The sequence below is a fragment of the Manis javanica genome, chromosome 6, assembly GCF_040802235.1.
Source record: "Manis javanica isolate MJ-LG chromosome 6, MJ_LKY, whole genome shotgun sequence".
Taxonomy (NCBI): domain Eukaryota; kingdom Metazoa; phylum Chordata; class Mammalia; order Pholidota; family Manidae; genus Manis; species Manis javanica.
This window is the reverse complement of record NC_133161.1, coordinates 149,759,178-149,777,695: the sequence shown is the minus strand read 5'-3', so window position 1 is coordinate 149,777,695 and position 18,518 is coordinate 149,759,178. Positions and strand designations below refer to the sequence as shown.

Sequence of the window (18,518 nt, the reverse complement as noted above, 5' to 3'; positions counted from 1 at the left end):
CGGGTGTCGCAGGAGCAGCAAGGTCAGGGCCAGCGAGGGGCTAGGGCGGCAGACAGCCCTGGGCGGCCATGAATGAGCTCCTAGGACTACGGGCTCCGGGCTTTGCTCACATGGGGCTGGTGTCCCTGAGGCTGAGCAGGAGAGGCGTGACCAGGTGCTTCCACAGGGACCTTGTTGGCTTCTGCGTGGGCACTGACCTGAGGGGCCAAGCAGGAGGGGGGAGATGGTGGTGGCCTGGAGGGCGGGGATGGGGTGGGAGGGTGGAAGTTGTCAGATTCACAGCACATTTTGAAGGCTAAGGAGAGAATCTGGTGGTGGCCTGGATATGGCATGTGTGGGAAAGGGGGCCACGAGGTGAGGCCTCCCGTCCTCCGCTGCCTCCTGAAACTGCTGCTGGGGCCTCAGACCCCCGCCGGCCATCCGCCCAGGGACTGACCAGGGCGAGCTCTGCGGGCGTCCTTTCCATTCACTGATTCCCTCTCTGACTGTGACCAGCATAGAGGGTTCTTGACTGTTGCGTTTTAAGTGTAATTACTGTGTTTTCATTTACAGCATTTATTGTTTTTTTCATGTCTCCCCGTTTTGGCTCCATGACTTTCCCAGGCAGATATCGGGAGGTGGAGGCGCGCGTGGCCGGCGCTGACGCGGCCGGCGGGCCTCCGGGAGAGGGGCCGGCTCTCTGGAGGCGCACCCCGGAGCTGGCCGGGCCTCGGTGGTCAGGTCTGACCCCCAGTGCTGCTCCGGGGGCGCGTGCTGCGCGGCGCATGTCCTTTCCCAAGGCCGCCACGACCCCTCCGTTCGTCCCAGAGCACCCGCAGCACATGCGCGTCCGCTTTGCTGCTTCCCGGGGTCGACCTCGCCTGGGTCGGTTCGTGCTCCGATCGCTGGTGTGTTCGGCTCTTGGGCTTCGCGTTCGCTCTCCTCGCGCCCTCTGCGGGCGGGCTTTGCAGGCTCATGTGGAGCGGAAGCTTTTGGGTATTTTTTTTTCTCCCCCGAGGGTTCAGCTCTTCCCGCCGAGAGGCGCTGCGGCCGCTGTCCCTGGTCTCCCGAGCCTCTGGCCCGGAAACCGGCCTTGTGCTGGGGGCTGAGGACTGCGGTGCTGGGAATGGCACAGTGGGCGTCCTGGCCACGTTCCTGGAGGGGACGCTTCGCCCTCCACCTCTCCGGGCCCACCGCTTGCCCCGCCGGGGCTGCCCTCCGCACTGCGGTGACCCGGCCCGGGCTGACTTCGGCAGTGGGCACCCTCAGTCCTTCTGCTGCTGGCATTCGGGCTGAGCCCCGAGCTCCCGCCCCTCGGCTGGCGTCCGGGCCCGGGACCCAGCGGACCTGGGCTTCAGCCTTGCCCGCCACGTTGGCTCCTCTTGTCTCTGCTCCGAGGAGATGTTTATGCACACGTTTTCCACTCGGTTCCCCGTCCTGTTGGGCTGCCCCGGCAGTGTGCTTGTGTCGGGAGGGGACGCGGCACAGCGAGCGCACTGTGCTATCCTGAGCCCACACGTGGTCCTGGGTCTGGGGGCGCTTAGCCCGGGCTGTTCCTCTGAAAACCTCAGTGGTCCCGGAGCAGCCACGCCCCTTGGCGCAAGGCGGTCGCGTGGCTGGCCAAGAGCTGCCCAGGGGTCGATGGGAGAGGGACCGGTCGGGACCCAAGGCCGCCGCTCTCCTTCCTGCGGACTCGGAGCCCGACGTGACCTCAAACCCCCATGCGCTGCAGGCGTCCCATCCACGCCACGGGAAGTCGGGGTCGGCCCGGCCCAATCCCTGCCCAGCAGCCCACCGCACGCCAGACATTTCCAGGGAGCGCGTCTTGTGCCGCGTGCCCAAGCCTCCCCCGAGCCGCGCCCCGGGCCCTCTTCTGCCGTGAGCAGCAGCACCCCCGTGTTCCCAGCTGCGTGGGGGGCATCAGACCCCTCCGCCCCGCCCCTGTTGCCTCGCTCAGCATGGATGCTGGGTCATGAGCTCTGCAAACATGGCTTTGCCTTGACCCAGGGGGACGCGTTTGTTAGCCGAGAGGAAGCTCCTCCTCACGCCTGCACGCGAGGAAGGCGGCGAGCGGTCCCCGCAGGGCCTGTTATGGGGCGCGTTTTCTGGGGAAGCGTCTCCCTCTTGCGGCCGCCGCGTTGCACTTCACGACGCCCTCTGAGCCCGCCTGCCGGCTCCGGCGGGGCTTCTGCGCAGCTCCAAAGTCCAGCCAGATGTGGGGGGCGAGCGCCATCACAGAGCCCTCCACCTGGCCCTCTGGCCCAAACCAGCGCGTTCTGCAGTGGCGACTGGTCACGGAGGGGCAGAGCTCAGCTTCCTTTTCCACGCTTCTCACAGTTTCCCGGGCGCAGATTTGCACATGGTTACAGGTATGCTAATTAATATTACTCCCCGAAGTTCCAGAAGCTATTCTTTTCGGTGGCTTCTTCGCTCGGGACTTTGTCTCTACTCGCTAAGGCTGCAGCAAACAGCCTGCTTCCCAGACGGAGGGAGGTCGGAAGTCAGAAGCACAGCCCTGGGCGGGGAAGGGATGTCCCCCTCCAGGCTGCATCTGGGCCAAAGGTCGCACCGGGGCAGCAGGCCCTGCCGCGCTGTTCTCCCCGGGGTTCTCTCCTGCCTCTCCTGTTCTCTCCATTCTCTGCATCGTGCGTCTGCTTGGCTGTCACCTCGGCCTACCCCCAGCTTGCCGAGGTCCCTCAGACATCTCCCCACTGCTTCCACCTCATGCCCTTCAGCCCAGGCACTCACACCCCTGACTGATGTTCTTGGCATTTCCCAGTGCTGTTTCCTGAGACACAAATCTCACTGACCCCCAGCCACACAAGGGTCCTTGCTGCATCAAAGTCAGTCTCTGGCCAGCCGGTTCTCATCAACTGAGCAGGCGAGGTTGTGATAGAAGCTGGAGTGGCCCAGGGGTGCCTTTGAGCAGGGCTGAAGGTGGGCAGTTTCCTTTAGAAGGGCTGTGCGCACGGCACGCCACTGGGCTACTGGCTCCTGAAGCTCCTAGTTAACAGCTGTGAGTCGGGCCCTTGTCTGGAGGCCGAGGGGCTTGGAATGCGTCGGGGAGGGCTGGGCGCCCCTGCAGAATGAGAGACCAGGGCGTCTGGTGGCGGGGTTCACCTGATTCATGTGTCTTGCAAGGTTTCCCATTATCAGTGTGTGGTCAGGGTTGAGGATGGGCACAAAGACTAGGTGTCCCCGAGACGGCCATAGTCAGGACCCCCGGTGGGCAGTTGGTCAGCTGGCTGATGCCGGATGTCACACTGGAGCAGAGGATGTAGGGAGGAGTGCGGAGGGCACGCTGCTCCTGCTGTCGGAGTGCCACTTCCTCCAGGAAGCCGTCCGAAGCAGACCTTCGGTGAGCTTGGGGTGGGAGGAGCCCTCAGGAGCTGTGCAATGCCACGCTCACCTGGCAGCTCGTGCCACCTTGCCAGGGCCACCCGGAGGTCACCTGCCTCTTGGCTGGCCTCGCACGTACAGGCGTCCTTGCAAGGATGTGGTGCATGAGCTCCACGCAAGGACACTGACGCGTGGGTCGGGGACACAGGACGCTCTAGGGGGAAGCGGGAGGAAGTAACGAGCACTTTCCATTGCTTGGCGCACGGTTTTCCATACGTGGTGCCTAAGGGTGCGCTTTGCATCGTGATTGTCACTGTTCTGCTCTCAGCGGAGGAAGCAGTGTGGAGGTGCGGCTGGGCTGGTGTGGTCATTCACGTGGCTCTCTAGCAGATGCTGCTCGCTTAGGAGCGGAGGCGGCCACGCTGGTAAGTCGCCTGCCCCGGCTCGTGTCCTTCTGCACTGCCCATCGTTGGAGGCCCCGTGGGAGTAAACAGCAACAGGGTTCATGTTTTTTTCCCTCCTTAGGGGACGTTCTATTCACATATTCTGAAGTGCAAGAAACAAGGAATTTTATCCAAAATGACAGCAACCCCTGAGAAGAAAAGCGACCCCCCACTCGGTGTGACACCCCCAAGGTTCTCTCGGTGAGACGCGCAGCCCCCGGAGAGCCGAGCAGGGCTGGGCTGTGTGGGGACGATAGGCTGTAGCATGTGATGGGCTCAGTCTGAAAGCTGCATCTAGGTCCAAGTTAGAGTTTTTCTGCCCTGCAGAAATTTGGTTTCATCAGTCTGGCGAGGGACTGAGCAAGCCGATTTTTGAAGGCTCCCTGGGTGATTGATTCTAAAGGAGCAGCAGGGCTGAGAAGCACCAGTGAAGCCCAGTCCTTCAGCACAGAGGAGGAGAGGCGCCCTGAGAAGCAGGCGACTTGCTTGAGACGACCCAGCGGGTGGGAGCTGTACGGAGGGCGGCCACTCGTGGCCCCTCTGCTGAGCCCCAGGATGCAGGGCCAGGGGAGGACAGGGCCAGACAACTCGCTGGAAGAACGTGAGAACCACCTTGCCTCTCAGCACAGGTGGGGCGCAGGCACTCAGTGCTCAGTAGGCGCGCTCAGTATGCGCCCTTGACCACACGCACAGGCGGCTGGTCCTCAGAGCGCAGGTCCACTATCCTGAGCTGAAACCGCCTGTGACTCATGCCAGGAAACTGCCTGCTCTTGTTCTTTGGGTGAAAGGGAAAACGTTGTAGGAAAAACACCCAAGAATACACTGGCTTGAAGAATGTCGAGGTTTTTTTTTTTCTCTCAGTTAATACCTGTGGTGAGCAGACAACTCATTTAGCCCCAAGGGCATCCAGGGGCCCGGCAGCACCCCAGGGTGTTTGCACCGCTGAGGACAGCAGGGACGCAGGGTCTTCTGGGCTCCAGAGGAATGTGCAGGGACACAAGGAGGCATTTTAAGTGGCACAGCTCATGTCCGCTCATGTGGCCAGTGGAAGCCATGTGCAGCTACAATTCTGTGCCTGTAAGAGAAGGCAGGTCTTGGTGACCAATGAGTGTCTCCACGGCAGCCCTCCGGGAATTTACTCCTGGGGCCCTCATGCTGTCGCTCTTCCAGCGGAGAAGACGTTGGAGCCCCTCCCGTGTGTCAGGCAGGCCGGGAGGGGAGCACAGAGCAGGGGGCAAGGCTAGATAGAGGTTTTAATCCAGAGAACTTTCCCTGGAGGCAGCATTTAGACTGAGCTTGGGAGATGAGTGGCTTTACAAAGAGGGGTGCACCAGGCAGGAGACACAGCTGTGCAAAGGCCCAGAGGTGGGTGATGAGGGATGGGGTGCATGTGACAGCATAGCCGGAGGGGCAGTAGGGGCAAGACTCATCACAAAGCCGGAGCACAAACTTCCAATCAGACGTTTCAGGAGAGAATCCAGCGGCATCAACGCACTGAAGGGAACTTCGGTGGGATTGGGCCTCCACATTTTAACCTCAATTGAAGAGAGAAGAGAAAGAACCTTTTCAGCTCATCTGAGCTGAGCTCCTGAATTCCCCTCACGAGGTTATTGAAGGACGGACTCAGCCAGGCTTTGGGAATGTAGCGTTCATCGTGTGATACCGTGATGGGCTTGCTTGAGCCCATCTGGACCTCAGGGTGGTAGAGTGGGAAGAGGGGACCGAGGGTGTGTGCTGGTTGTGGGAGATGGGCCTCAGACTGGGGTGAGGCCACACCCCTCAGAGCCCAGGCCTGGGAGGCCTGGCATGTTGCTGCTGGGGAGGGAGGAGTGAGGTCAGCCCAGTGAAGGTGGCAGGCACCGGGAGGCAGGCAGGTGGGCACGGGGCCTTCAGCTGTGTGGGGGCCTGTGCAGGTTCCCGGGGGAGAGCCGCAGCACGGATAGCTGGTCTCAGGCATGCCTGCCGTGGTCCTGCTGCAGGGAAGGTGCCACTTCTCCACGGACACAGGGAGCCGCTGCCTGCCTCCATCTTGAGCTGGTGCCTTTTCCATCATCACTGGCTTCGGGAGGTCCCTGCACGCTCCCGCAGTGGCCAAGCTCCCGGCTACGACCGGAGCCTGATGACTAAGGCCTGAACCCCAGGCCTCGGGGTCTGACTTCCCAGGCAGGCAATCGCAAACTTTGCTGTTAAGGGCCATCTCCTTGGTTATTGGACGTTGCTACTTTCTTGTCACCCAGTCTATGTTAATTGTTTTTCTGACAATTTTTCTTGTAAGCTGTTTTTGCTGTAAAGCAGCTGGGGTTGCTGCTGTGCGTGTGGTGCCACCTGTCCAGTGCAGGAGCCTCAGGACACAGTGCCTGTGTGATGGAGTAGATGGCCTCTCAGGTCTTTCTCAAGACCTTATGAATACGGACGACACAGAAACTAGAACTGTGATAATATCTTCCCAACCACACATTGGAACAGGTGGCCTAGTAGTTCAATAACTCATTCATCACAAATGGTTACTAAACTCCTACTGTGCGCCAGGCATGCAAAGGGCTGGAGATGCAGCAATGACTGGGTTACAGGCCCGATGTTGGAATGGCCTCCCACTCGTGGGGAGACAGACCCACACATGTGTCGTTATGACGCGGTGTGGTGAGTACCGGGATATTGCAAGCACAGAGGAGTGGCACCTAACCTGGTGAGGGTGAGGGCAGGTTTCCTGGAGGAGGGGCCGAGGGAACTGAGTTTTAAGGAAGCAGCAGAAGTCAGCCAGGCCAGGCCAAGGGGAACGTGCAGGTGAGGAGAGGAGGTGAGCTGCTTTCCTGCCAGAATCGCCCAGTTTAACGTGATGAGGTCAAAGGAAGCCACATGAGGGTCACAGACTCAGCGTCCAGCCACCCGGGGTGTGTCCCCTTCACCATTCCTCCCAGGGCTCGTGGCGTGAGGGTCCTGGCCTCCGTGGGTCCCGCAGAGCGTGGGCCTCCCTCATGGCCAGGGTGGTGCAGAGAGCCTGTAGCTGCTTCCTGGACCCCAGACTGCAGCTGTGTCAGCCCCTTCCTGTCAGGGTGACCAGCAGGGGCATGCAGCTAGGGCAGCCACCAGCAACACGAGCCATTACATGGCCCAGGTCACAGGTACGGCTGCCTGAGGCCTCCTGCCAGCCCCTGGGCAGGGCACCAGAGAGGCAGGCACGCCCTGGGCCTCCCGAGGGCAAATTCCATCCTGTGCCAGTGTCTCTTCTAAGGACCCAGGGATTAGTCCCCAGGCTCCGTTTCCTGACTTCGCTGCTGGCCTCAGCTTTTCTGGGCAGGTAATGGAAGTCCAGGGAGGCCGTGAGGTTTTATCGAAAGAGCCACGGAGTCAGCCAGACATGAATTTGAATCTGAGCTCTGCCACTTGATCTGTGCAGTGGTGAACACTTAACTGAATCATCTGTAAAATGGGCTTAATCATGCCTCCTTTTTCATAGTGCTGTGCAGACCGTGTGTGATGGAGTAGATGGCCTCTCACGCTCAGAGCACATTTCACACCCGTCGTCTGTCCGGGCTGCATCCAGTCACTGGTCACTGTCCACTCACTGCTAAGCATGCTCTGGGCTCTGGGCAAATAGGAACGAACGGTGTTCCCTGTTCTCACAGACTGCCATTCTGCTGGGGAATCTAGAAGATAAGAAAACTCACAAATAAATGAACAGGATAATTTCAGATCGTGACAAGAGTTACAGATAAAAGCAAGCAGGCTGATACAGCGATGCGACTTGGTGGGAGGCCTGGGGAGGCTTCAGGGTGCGCCCCGTTATCTGAACCTGCGATATTTGAGGCTGAAGGTGAATGGGGAGCTGGCCTTGCCAGGACCTGGGAAGAGCACACAGGGCAGAGGAAACCAGGAGTGGGCGGAGGAGGGACGGCGCCCGGCGCAGCAGTGGAGAGCAGAGGGTACCTGTCCTGGGGCCCCATGGACCTGGGGAGCCTGTGTGACTGAGGCAGGGCTCTGGAGCTGAGCCGTGCATGGTCCCCAACTCTTCCCAGAGGTGTCCCAGGCGCCTGGATTCACAGGGGCTGCAGAGGCTGTGGGAATGTAAGGCGACACTCCAGGTCTGTGGGACTCCAGCTGGGGGGAGTCTGTGGCACCTCCAGACTGCCTCTCTGCTCTCTGGTGACATCGTATCTCCCCGGGCTTTTCAGTGCTGCTGGGATGAAAGCAAGCAGCAGGGGAAGTCATGGACTAGGGGTGAGGCTGGCACGGGGGATCGGATCCAAGGTTTGAGACACTGCGGTGCCCGGCTGGCACACACATCCCGTTAGTGAGTAGGTGTGTTATTCCAGACTGAAGTAGACACACCACTTCCCGGGGTTCATGCCTATCGGTTTTTCTTACACTACTTCGTTATTAGGGCAAACGGTTGTTACGTTGCTTTGTCCTAACTACTCACTGAGCAGAACCCTTGTCTTTCTTTTGGCCCAGGGGACGGGACACATGGCGGGCTGGGGGGGCACTTTGCGCAGAGGCGGCTGGAAGCCCAGCCCGGACAGGTGGTGGGCGCGCCGTGAGGTCTTCCCGCCTCGAGCGCGGGCCTGGCCAGGTTCGCCTTCTCCCCGACTCTGGAGCGGGGTTTGGGGAGTCCGGGGTAACGCGGAAGGCCTCGGGGATGTCCTGACTGGGCGGGTCCCCAGCCGCCGACCACAGGGTCCCCCGCCCTGGGCTAACTGGCGTCTGGCCGAGGAACGGAGGCAGAGCCCCGGGCTCCCGTCCGCGTTCGGCGCGCGTTTGGGGTCCCGGGGATTCTCCCGGAACCGGCAGGGGGCAGGCTGGGCGCGCCGAGCCTCCGGATCTCCGGCGGGGAGGGGCGCGCGTGTCCTCGGAATCCCCGGGAGCGGGGCGCGCGTGTCCCCGGAATCCCGGGGAGGGGGCGCAGGCGTCTCCCCCAGAATCCCGGGGAGGGGGCGCGGGGGTGTCCCCAGAAGCCTTGGGTAGGGGCGCGGGCGCAGCGGGGAGGACCCGAAAGGAGGAGGACGCGTCTGTGGGGAGGGCCAGGGCCCCCTTGGGCCCTCTGACCACGGACTTCCCCGGCGGGGCGCCCCCAGAGCCGGAGAGGCCCTGGGACGTTTGGGGGCTGGGGTGGGAGCCGGGGTGGGCGAGGCCAGGAGAGGCGGCCGGCAGGGGGCAGCAGCGGGCCGCCGCCGGGGCCGCCCACGACAGGCACGCAGAGGCGCGCGCGCGGGCTCGGGCGTGTCGGGGGCGCGCGGGTGTGGCTCGGCGGTTTCGGGGGCGCGCGGGGGGGCTCTGGCGTGTCGGGGGGGCGCGGACTCGGGCGGGGGCCTCGGGGACGCGCGGGGGGGGCTCGGGTGTGTCGGGGGCGCGCGGGGGGGGGGCTCTGGCGTCTCGAGGGGGCGCGGATGTGGCTAGGGCGTGTCGGGGCGCGCGGGGGGCTCGGGTGTGTCGGGGGCGCGCGGACTCGGGCGGGGGCTTCGGGGGCGCGCAGGAGGCCCTGGCGGCCGGCGCGGCCCCGAGAGGCGGCCCGCCTGGCCCTGTGCCGAGAGCGGGGAGCAGTCCGTGGGTTCGGTAGCACCGAGGGGAGCCGAGGCCCTCGATGCGCAGCGTCGCAAGGAGCGCGGGTCAATACGGTGTGATGCGAAGGCCGTTTTTCTGGTGGGGGTCGGGGCTACGCGAAATAACGCCCTTGCCGGTGTCAAAAACCCAGTATTAGAGACGCTTTCTTTTGTCTGCAGTGCTGTTCCCGCCCCAGGCCTCTGGGAGGAGCAGTGCACTGGGTTTTGGACTCTTCAGGGTGAACCACTGACTTGATCTGCTCTACCCGCCCCCCCACCCCGGGCAGGGGAAGGGCACGGGGTTCCCAGGGGGCGCGCAGGGCCCTTACCAACATGCCTTACTGCTTGTTGTTATTATTTGGGGAAAGAGGAAGCACCTCTTCTAAGACGTCACTAAATTGTGAAATTAATCTTTCCACTCTTTCCCTCTATCTTCTCTCTTTGAATCAGACAAATGGTGTGGGACCCGCGAAGAACCTCTGAGCGGGACATTCCTGGCCGGGAGATCCCTCTCTGGCACACGCTTACTGGCCGTGTAATTCTGGAAACAACCTGAGCCTCAGTTTACGATCTGTAAAATTGCAAAAATGGTGCCCAGCTGGACGGCTGTTGTGAGCCTTCAGTGGGCGGTGGGTATTGTACTGACTGCAGGCCTCAGGGCTGTGTGACGCCAGGTACCTGGACAGCGTCCCTGCGGTCACTGTGTTGGTCTCTTTCTCTGACACCAGCGATGCTGTTGAAGAAGGCTGTCCAGCTCGAGGTCGGTCATGACTTACACTGACCTGGGAGAGAGAGGGGACCCTGGCCTCGGGGGCAGAGGCACCGCGGTGAACAAGAACTCTACCCTTCAGGCCAAGTTTCAAGAAACTTCTACCAGAAGGACTAGAAAATACCGGTTGGCAGTGAGGTCTGGTTTACCACAGGCTTTCCAAGGAATTTAACATTTGTTTATTCTTGTAACAAATTAAAATCTATCCTGTACTTTGTCCAGAGGTCAAGCTTGAATACCTTGAGGCAGGAGTGAGGTTTTGTTTTTTTAAGGACAGCTCCCTACTGTTATGTGTAATTTGTTTCTAAAAATGTGTGTGAACGCCAATCAGTATTTCTTTGATTGGTAGAGTCACAAATAAAATGGAATTTGTAGGCTCACCACTGTGTAGGATGAAGACTTTTGTACGCTTTTATTTCCCTCTGCCCCCCTTTCTACCTGCAGGCTTATTGCGTCAGTGTGGCTTTGGGATCTGAGTTATTATTACATTATTTTTGATGTTGTATATCTCCTGGCTCTAGTGTTTTTGACACTCACATTCTGTCTCGTGATTTTATTTAAATGGTCATTTCACACCTACCCCTGTTCAGTGCGCTCAGCGCTCACTGCATGTCCTTTTGTATCATCCCCATACCTGAGCTCTTAATTTTAACTTGTCACCCCAACAGTTGGAATATATTTTAAAGTGATTTTAAGAAGACTCTATGAGTGGCAGGTATTTTGAGCTCTTATGATTATCTTTTTTGTCGTCTCCTCTCAAAAACTTTGACTTACCTGTGAGTAGAATTCTTGAGTCTAAATCTTTTCGTGTCAAGACTCTGCAGATGTTCCTCTGTCATTGTAGAAGAGCGGATCAGGCATCATGAGTTTTATTCCTTTGTAGGCATTTCATCTCCTTTTTTTTTTTGCTTAGAATATATATAGAAAACATTTTTTATTTGTTTATAACTTAACAACTTGCTGGGATATTTCTAGGTCTGAGTCTCAGTTACCATTACCTGGAGCCCAGTGAACCCATTCCATTCCTCTCAGGTTCCCCTCTTCCCATCCCTTTTTGGAAAGTTTTCTTTAATTATATCTTCAATTATTGTTTCTCTTTTGATTGTCCTGGATTCTTCCTTAGGAACGTAATTCTTAGGCTGAATCTCTAAGCCTAATAATTAGGCTAATTTGAGATGACCTTATCTCTAATAAAATAGCTATCATCTCCTTTTTTAATTTTTGTATTTTACTGAACCTGAGGTATTGATTTTAAGAAACATTATTACTTTACATACAACTAAGAAAGAAAAAATGCTGCCGGTTAAACTGTGACACGATGCCATAATTAGAATCCTGTGAAACTGGTAAATTGATTATTCCAGTCTTGTGTTTCGAAATGTTTCATCTGTGTGGGGGATTTGGCAGTTAGCTCCTCCTGCCCTCAGCTGCATTGCTGGGCATGTGACAGGCAGTCTTTTCTGATGGCATCTCAGTTACAAACGTAACATAGCTTGAACTTAAGGATAACTTCTCTTCCCTTTCTTGGGTGCTCTATGCCACTTGGTTTCTCTTAAAAGAAAAAAAAAAGAATTTCAGTCACTGCTCCAATAACATATTTGCTTCAGTGACATCAAATTACATCCTGCTGCTCTGATTCCACGCCTATCCGCATACACAATAACTCCTTGTTTCAATGCCAAATCATGGTGTAATCTTTTAAAAAACATTTGAAATGGCAATTAAACTTGCATGTAATCCCAACAATGTACATAACTCAATTACAGGGCTCACAACATGAGCAGCTGAGACCAGGTTCACCCATGCCCAGGACTTACCGACCTCACCAGGACAGCTCGCTGGGTCACAGTGATCGTACGATGCCACTGATTGTAAGGCAGCCTGACTCCCAAAGTGTCAACATGGAAAAATGGCCATTTTAGAATCAGTGAAATATGATAGTTTCAATTCTTTGTTCTTTCTATGCATTTGAAAGTGTTTCTCAAGTTTGCTGTCCATAATACCTACTTGCTTTTCTGCAATGTCAGTTCCACTCACTCACTGCTTCTGATATATGTTTTCTAATTATTGTCTAACACTTCTCTCTCCTTGGAAATATGTATATATATATTTTATCAAAATCAGCTTCCTTTCCGTATGTTTTTGGAGATCACTGGTCAAATTCTCCTTTATAGGCCTGAAGCTCGCTGATATTGACCACGCAACTGAGTTCTAGTGAACAGAGTATGGATCCAAGTGATGTGTTTTACGAACCCATAAGAATGTGCAGTGAGCAATCTTTCATGCTCTTTTTTGCCATTCTAGCCAAATGCCAGGAAATGACAAAGCCAGCCTTGGAGGCCAAAAGATGAAGACAGCAGAGCTCTTGTTAGCCGGGGTGCCCGAGGGGCAGAGCCACTCTGGGTGACTGGGAGCACCTGCCTGGGGCTGTTTGGTGACAGAGCAACTTTTATAATTTTTTATGCGATATAGAAATATTGGGTGTATTTGTAAAGAGGCTGAAGTTACTCTAATAATACATGTCCTGAAATCACCCTGTATCTTTTCTAGAAGATTTTCACAAAACCTTGCAAGGATTTTAAAAGAACTGCCCTGAATGTTGCTTTCTTAATTGTTTACTGTTGCTGTTTGAAAAGGAGAGTAATCTGGACAGTGAGACTCTCTCAGAGGAGGTAATGGAGTTATTACGGGGTTTTAACACTTCCATCATTTCTGCAAAATAGAAGTTTTTAAAGTTTCAGAGTACTGTTTTTCCCCAGTGGGTGTGTGGTGTCTGATTTGCTTTGACATTTGATCAATAAAAAGAAGATAAAAGAAAAGAAGAACTCTCACAAGCAAGGGGCTGAAGCTTGGGTGGATAAGAACAATATTATTTAATATTGTTTGGATGAACTATTTTTAAAAACTCTACCCTTAAGATTTTAACTCAGTATTGTCTCTTGTGTTCTGAAAGTTCTATCTCAGTGTTTACTTGAAAAGAATCATAGTTAGGCTCCGCAGAAACAAAAGTGCACTTCCTGTTAATTTTTTGTAAGAACCTTAAACGTTGTGTCAGGTGGCGTCTCCGACACGTACCCTGGTGTCAGTTCATCTCCGCTTTTTCCCCGTGTGGTTCTCATCTTCGTAGGGCCACATTGCATTTTTCATATTATAGATGCCAATTCACTGGAATTTTCTTCTAGTTTCGATAGCAAAGCATCCTTGGAGGGGTGCCCTTCCCTCTGTGGGGCACTGCCCTTCCGTGGGTCCCACGAGGTCCCAGGCCCCCCTCACTCCATTTGCCTCCAGGCGAGCCGAGCTCTGTGGAGCCTGGGTGCTCCTGCCGGAGAGGAGGTGGGATTGTCCTGGGCTCCACGCACTGTCCTGTCCTTCAGGTTTGTAGCTGGAGGGTGTTGAGATGCACATCTCCCGAACAGCTCCCAGAGCTGATGGAGTCCCTGAGAGTACTTCTCCCCAGCACCAACTGCCTCTGTCCCGCCTATGGAGCATCATGTGTGGACTAAATACCTTCCAAAATGTGACTGGCCATTGCCAGTCCTCTGCCTCTGGCTCCGTGGTTTCTGTGGCTGCCCGGGAACTGCAGTCTGTGAAGGGATGTAGACGGGTCTAGGGGAACAGAACAGCTTTCTGGCCTATTTGAAGAGCTGTGCTCAGAGAAGGGCCACGTTTCTGGCTGGTTTGGTCCTGGGTCTCTGAGCTGGAGGTGGAAAGTGGGAGAAAGACAAAGTCTACCATCTTTCTGTTGGATGGGCTGCTCTGTTTTACAGGGTGAAGGGTCTCAGTTTAGCTCAGCGTCATCAGCTCTATGTAGTTAATGGAAATACCTTCTAGAGTCTGGTGACAGATTTCCGGTTAGTCTTCATTTTGAGTGTGGTGATTGTTTCTGTGTCACAAGTATTTTTAGGAGGTATGGAGATACTTCATCAGAAGCATCTAGATAGATGCTACTTTAAACCCTAAGTGCACCTGATTTTATTTTATTTTTTAAAATTAGGTCTAGGGGTCTGTTCAGTTCACTTATTGCTCGTGTTCTGTTTGCCTTAAATCACCCCATGAAACTTCCACCAGGTCTGCAGTCACCTTCAGACGCTTCCCAACGCGCAGGGTCTTGGGGGGCAGGAGACCCTTCTTTGGGTAGCAGGCAGCCCTGTCACAAGTCTCCAGATGGTGGGCAATTTCTCTGCCTGGGGTCTCACTCAGAATTCTTTGGGTTGTTAATAACAGAAACCAACTACAGCCAACGTTGGGGGGTGGTGGGGAGAAAGAAAGAAGAGCAAAGGATGTATTGGGGCGCTGGGGTGTCTCCCGCAGTCTAAGGACGGCTGGCCTTTCAGGGGCCCCTTGCTCACTGCCTTCCCTTGCTTCCCTCTGGGAGACCTTCCTTGCAGGCAAAGGCCCGTTCAGGGTGCACACGCGACTCGGGTTCTCCACCTGCCTGGAGTGGAGTGGGGGCCTCACAGCGGCTCCTCTCCATCCCAGGACCCGGCTCAGATGGCAGGTGCCCCCCTGGGTCTGTCCTCGCCAGACTCCCCGGGGAGAGAGTCTGAGGAGCGCGGCAGGGGCCAGGTGGCCACGGTGGCTGGGTGTGCACAGCGTGACCCCGGCTCCCTGAGAGCCCCGTGCTGAGGTTGCTGCGGGGCCTGGCCGCAGCCCTCCTCTGGGGCCTGTAAGCTCTGGGGGGTCGGCACACCAGGGTCCCCTCGAGGTGGGTCTTGGGGGCTCTGTGGAGGGTTGGGAGTGCTCTCCAAGGCCGTGCGCCTGTGTCCCCCTGTGTCCCTGGCTGTCGCCCGCTGCATTTGCCTTGGTGTGGTTCCCGCCCCCTCACTCAGTGACTCTTTAACATGGAATTCACACTTTGTAAACTTTCTTTCTAGCAATGAGCTGAAGCAGGGCCAGTCACACAACCCTCCAGCCACCACTGCTTTCCCAGGAGGAGGTAGAAGTGGACGTGTGTGTCTCCCGGATGCAGCCGGCGGGATGCAGTTGGTCAGTGTGGGAGAGCGCGGCCTCCAAGTCCTTATCCTTGACCCTTCCTTTCACCTAGAACTTTAGGACTTTGGGCAGTTTTATTAGTGGGCTTGTTTTTAAATTCATAGAATGGGGATAATAAGACTTTGTTTTCTATCTATCAGGTGCTTTAGATACGATCAAATGTCTCTAAAATAAGCATCTGTAGAGAAAATGAAAGCTCCTGTGGCTGGGATTCTCACCTGACCCTGGTCGGCTTGCTCCACGCACACCTGTGGGCAATACGTTACTGACTCTATATAAAGAGCTCTGCCCAGGGCTCTGGGCTGTAAGGCTGCAGGAGAGCAGAGGCTGGAGTGGTGGCAGTGCCGAGGACAGGGACTGAGACCGCTGCGGGGGCAGAGAGGCCCAGGGGCAGAGACCAGCTTGCTGCCTGCAGACTCGCTCTGAGTGGATGGGACGCTAGTGACTGACCTGCCACCGTGGGAATAAAGTTGGGTATAAACCTTTCACCTCAAGAAAGTTCCACTGTCATTTTTTGGTCTCAGCAAATCAAAAGAGTGAACTTTGTGTGGACTATTCATAATCTTTCAACGTATCCAATGGTTCATAGAGGTCTGTGGTGGACCTTCAGGGGGCAGAGGTAGGGCCTCAGAGCGGCTGAACAATCCGTCTAATGGCCTGGGGAAGCCGGAGGCAGAGCTGGGTTAAGCCTACAGTCCTGGGTCGACGCTCACCTGCCTGCAGACTCACCCTGGACCACCGGTCTTCTCCAGCAGACCCTCCTGCCTTAGTTTGCAGTTGACCCACCCTGTCCCCACTCAAAGGAAGGGGCTGTGTGGAGATGTGTGTCCACCCTGGACACAACTTTGGAGTTAAAAGTGCCGACTGCCGGCTAGACTGGCTGCTCCTTCTCCCCCACCTTCAGTGTCACCTGCACAGGGGGTGAGGAGAGGGAGGCCCCCAGGGCCAGCAGGGGACTCGGCGCTGAGTGGATGACGTCCTCCTGCGCCTTCTAGGGGCTCTGAAGATGAGGAGGGTCGAGCTAAATGACAAACCGGAAGAAATGAGGCCTCTTTTCCTTCGGTTTGGGTGGCAGAGGGGGCGGGACGTGAAAGCAGGGGTCCCGCCATTACGGCACTTCAGCCAGTGTTCAAGGCCCTCATGTTTCCCGGGTCACAGACCCGACAAACGACCCTGTGGACTGGATATTGTCATCTCTGCCCCCCACCCCAGGGACTCTGCAGCTCAGAGCGTGGGGCCACGTGCCCAGGTGACATGGTCGCTGAATGGAGTGAGGATGTGAACCTGACTTCCCGTTTCTTCCTCTTAGCAGCCACACTGATGCCGTATCCTGGCCCCGCAGATTCTGATTTAAGTGGGTCGGCCCTGGCTTTGAAATAAAAAAAAAAGCCCCAGGTGATTCAACATCCAGCCGAGGCTGAGCACCGCGGCCCCAGCTGAGTGGCCAAGGACAAGCCGCCTCGTGGCCCGTGCTTCTCAAGCTCCAGTGAGCAGGTGGAGCACCTGTGAGTGCGGCTCGGCAGAGGTGGGGAGGCCGGAGGGTCTGTGCTTCTAACAAGCTTCCAGATGCTGCTGGTGCTGGAACCACACTCTGAATAGCAGGGTAGCCTTACCGCAGCCTCCCCGCACGACCGCGTGGTGCTCAGCCGCCAGGTGGGCTGGCCTGCCCCACGGCCCCAGCCAGGCCGGGAGGAGACTGTCAGTCGGTGTGACTGTGCTCGGGGCTGTGGTGCTCTTTCCTTCCACCGTACGGTCTGATGCCGTGGATGCTTGTGGGGAAGTCGGGGTTCCTGTGTCCGGGATCCTCACTGAACTTAAACCACCTGGTGATGTAACTGGCCTGTTGCTGGGCTGCCGCTTCTACACCTTTAGGCAATAAGCTATTATTATGCTGTATAGAGAGCTCGGCCCGGTGCTCTGGGTGAAGGCAGAGACACTGGTGCTCAACCTACCACCGGAGAACAAGCCGGGTAATAAACCCTTTCACTCCAAAGAACGTTTTGCTGTCAGTTTCTTAGGTCACACTGAATCCATAGCGAACTTGCCTGGGGCTGAAACCCACTGGCAAGACAATCCTGCACTGAGCTTCCATCTGCACCTGCTTCTGGAGCTTCCCAGTGGCCCTATTTGTTGACGTCGGCCTGGTTCTGACGTGGCGGAGCAGCAGGGAGCTGTGCTGTGAAGACCGGGAAGCCTGGTGTTTGGGGTCAGAAGGATTAAGTCCTGGCCCTGCCACTTCCTGCCTGGACAGCCTGGAGCGAGTCACTTGACTTCAGGTGGGGACTGACATGTGACCTCGGGATCACAGAGACAAGCGTGCAGTGCGTAGGCACAGTGCCCACAGGCACGCTCGGTTAACAGAACTGCGTCATCAAGGGGACCAAACATTGGCTGACCAGCCTGCACCCTGCTGCATGACATGATTCTAGACATCACTTGTTTGAGGCTCAGAAGAACCCTGTAGGGTATGTATCATTTTCTCTATTGCACACATGGGGTGACCGAAACCGGAAAGGGGGGTGACTCGGCCAAGGACACGCAGCTAACGAGCCCAGAGCCAGGGTTGCATTCAGATTTGTCTGACTTTGAGAACTTCTGCAGATTCCTTTTGAGAATTGCGGCTTGTTTGATAGGTAGGAGGGGCTCCATAAGCATGCGGGAGGGTGGGGGGGGAGCGGGGCCCAGAGGGCTGGGAAGCAGGCTGGTGGACAGGAGCCGGAGCCAGAGGGGAGAGAGAACAGCCGGGCCAGAAAGGGCTCTGGGAGCAGGCAGGACCAGCTGTGTGCCTGGCCCCTGCCGTGTGAAGCAGGCCTGGGGGAGCTGCAGGCTTCTAGGCCCTTCTCAAGGGCAGGAGGCAGGTCTGCTGTGCTCCAGGGGATTGAGAAGAGCTTGGCAGCAGGTGTGAGGACTGCTGACATTGAATGGATGAGAGATCTCTCCGTGCCTGGGGCCTGGTGTGGAGCAGGGCTGCCTCTCCAGGAAGAGGAGCTTGGGAGGCCCAAGCCCACCAGTCTCCTGTCTCCTGCCAGACCCAGGTGCCTGCTGGTCCCAAGTCTCTGCCGTGGCTATGTGTGGCACCAGGTTTTGATATAAAATGCAAATTGCTCCTCTAAGACAGCGGCCTGGCCTTGAGCATGCTGAGAAGGTGGCAACGGAGGGGGGAGGCTGCAAGGAGTGGGCAGCTCACAGGCCCATATGACGTGGCCGGTGGCGAACGTGGGCCCTGTCCCATCCCGTGCAGAGGACCCTGGCCCATCCCATGCCCGCTCTGTGGGGTGAGGAAGCCCTGGGGGGTTAGGCATGGGGACTGAGCCCGAGACTTCCTGTATGGCTTCCGGAGAGCAGGGTCCCTAGGCCGCCGTCCCCTCAGCCGCCATCCTGCAGCACGTAGCCGGGAGCTCCCTGGGGGGCAGTGGCTGCATGGCCACAGCTGTGCTGTAGGAGAGCGGTGGAGCTCGG

General features: G+C 56.8%; 2 long non-coding RNA genes across 2 annotated transcripts in view; both read left to right on the top strand.

Moving 5' to 3' along the window:
- Positions 1 to 18,518, top strand: part of LOC108401547 (uncharacterized) — a 214,324-nt gene that overhangs the window by 8,596 nt on the left and 187,210 nt on the right. The window contains exons 2-3 of the long non-coding RNA XR_012132781.1: positions 14,942 to 15,053; positions 15,200 to 17,524. This is a non-coding gene — a long non-coding RNA (uncharacterized lncRNA). The remainder of the gene's footprint in view (positions 1 to 14,941; positions 15,054 to 15,199; positions 17,525 to 18,518) is intronic.
- Positions 9,139 to 10,447, top strand: LOC118967335 (uncharacterized). Its single transcript, XR_012132785.1, has 2 exons — positions 9,139 to 9,373; positions 9,749 to 10,447. It is a non-coding gene; the product is annotated as an uncharacterized lncRNA (long non-coding RNA).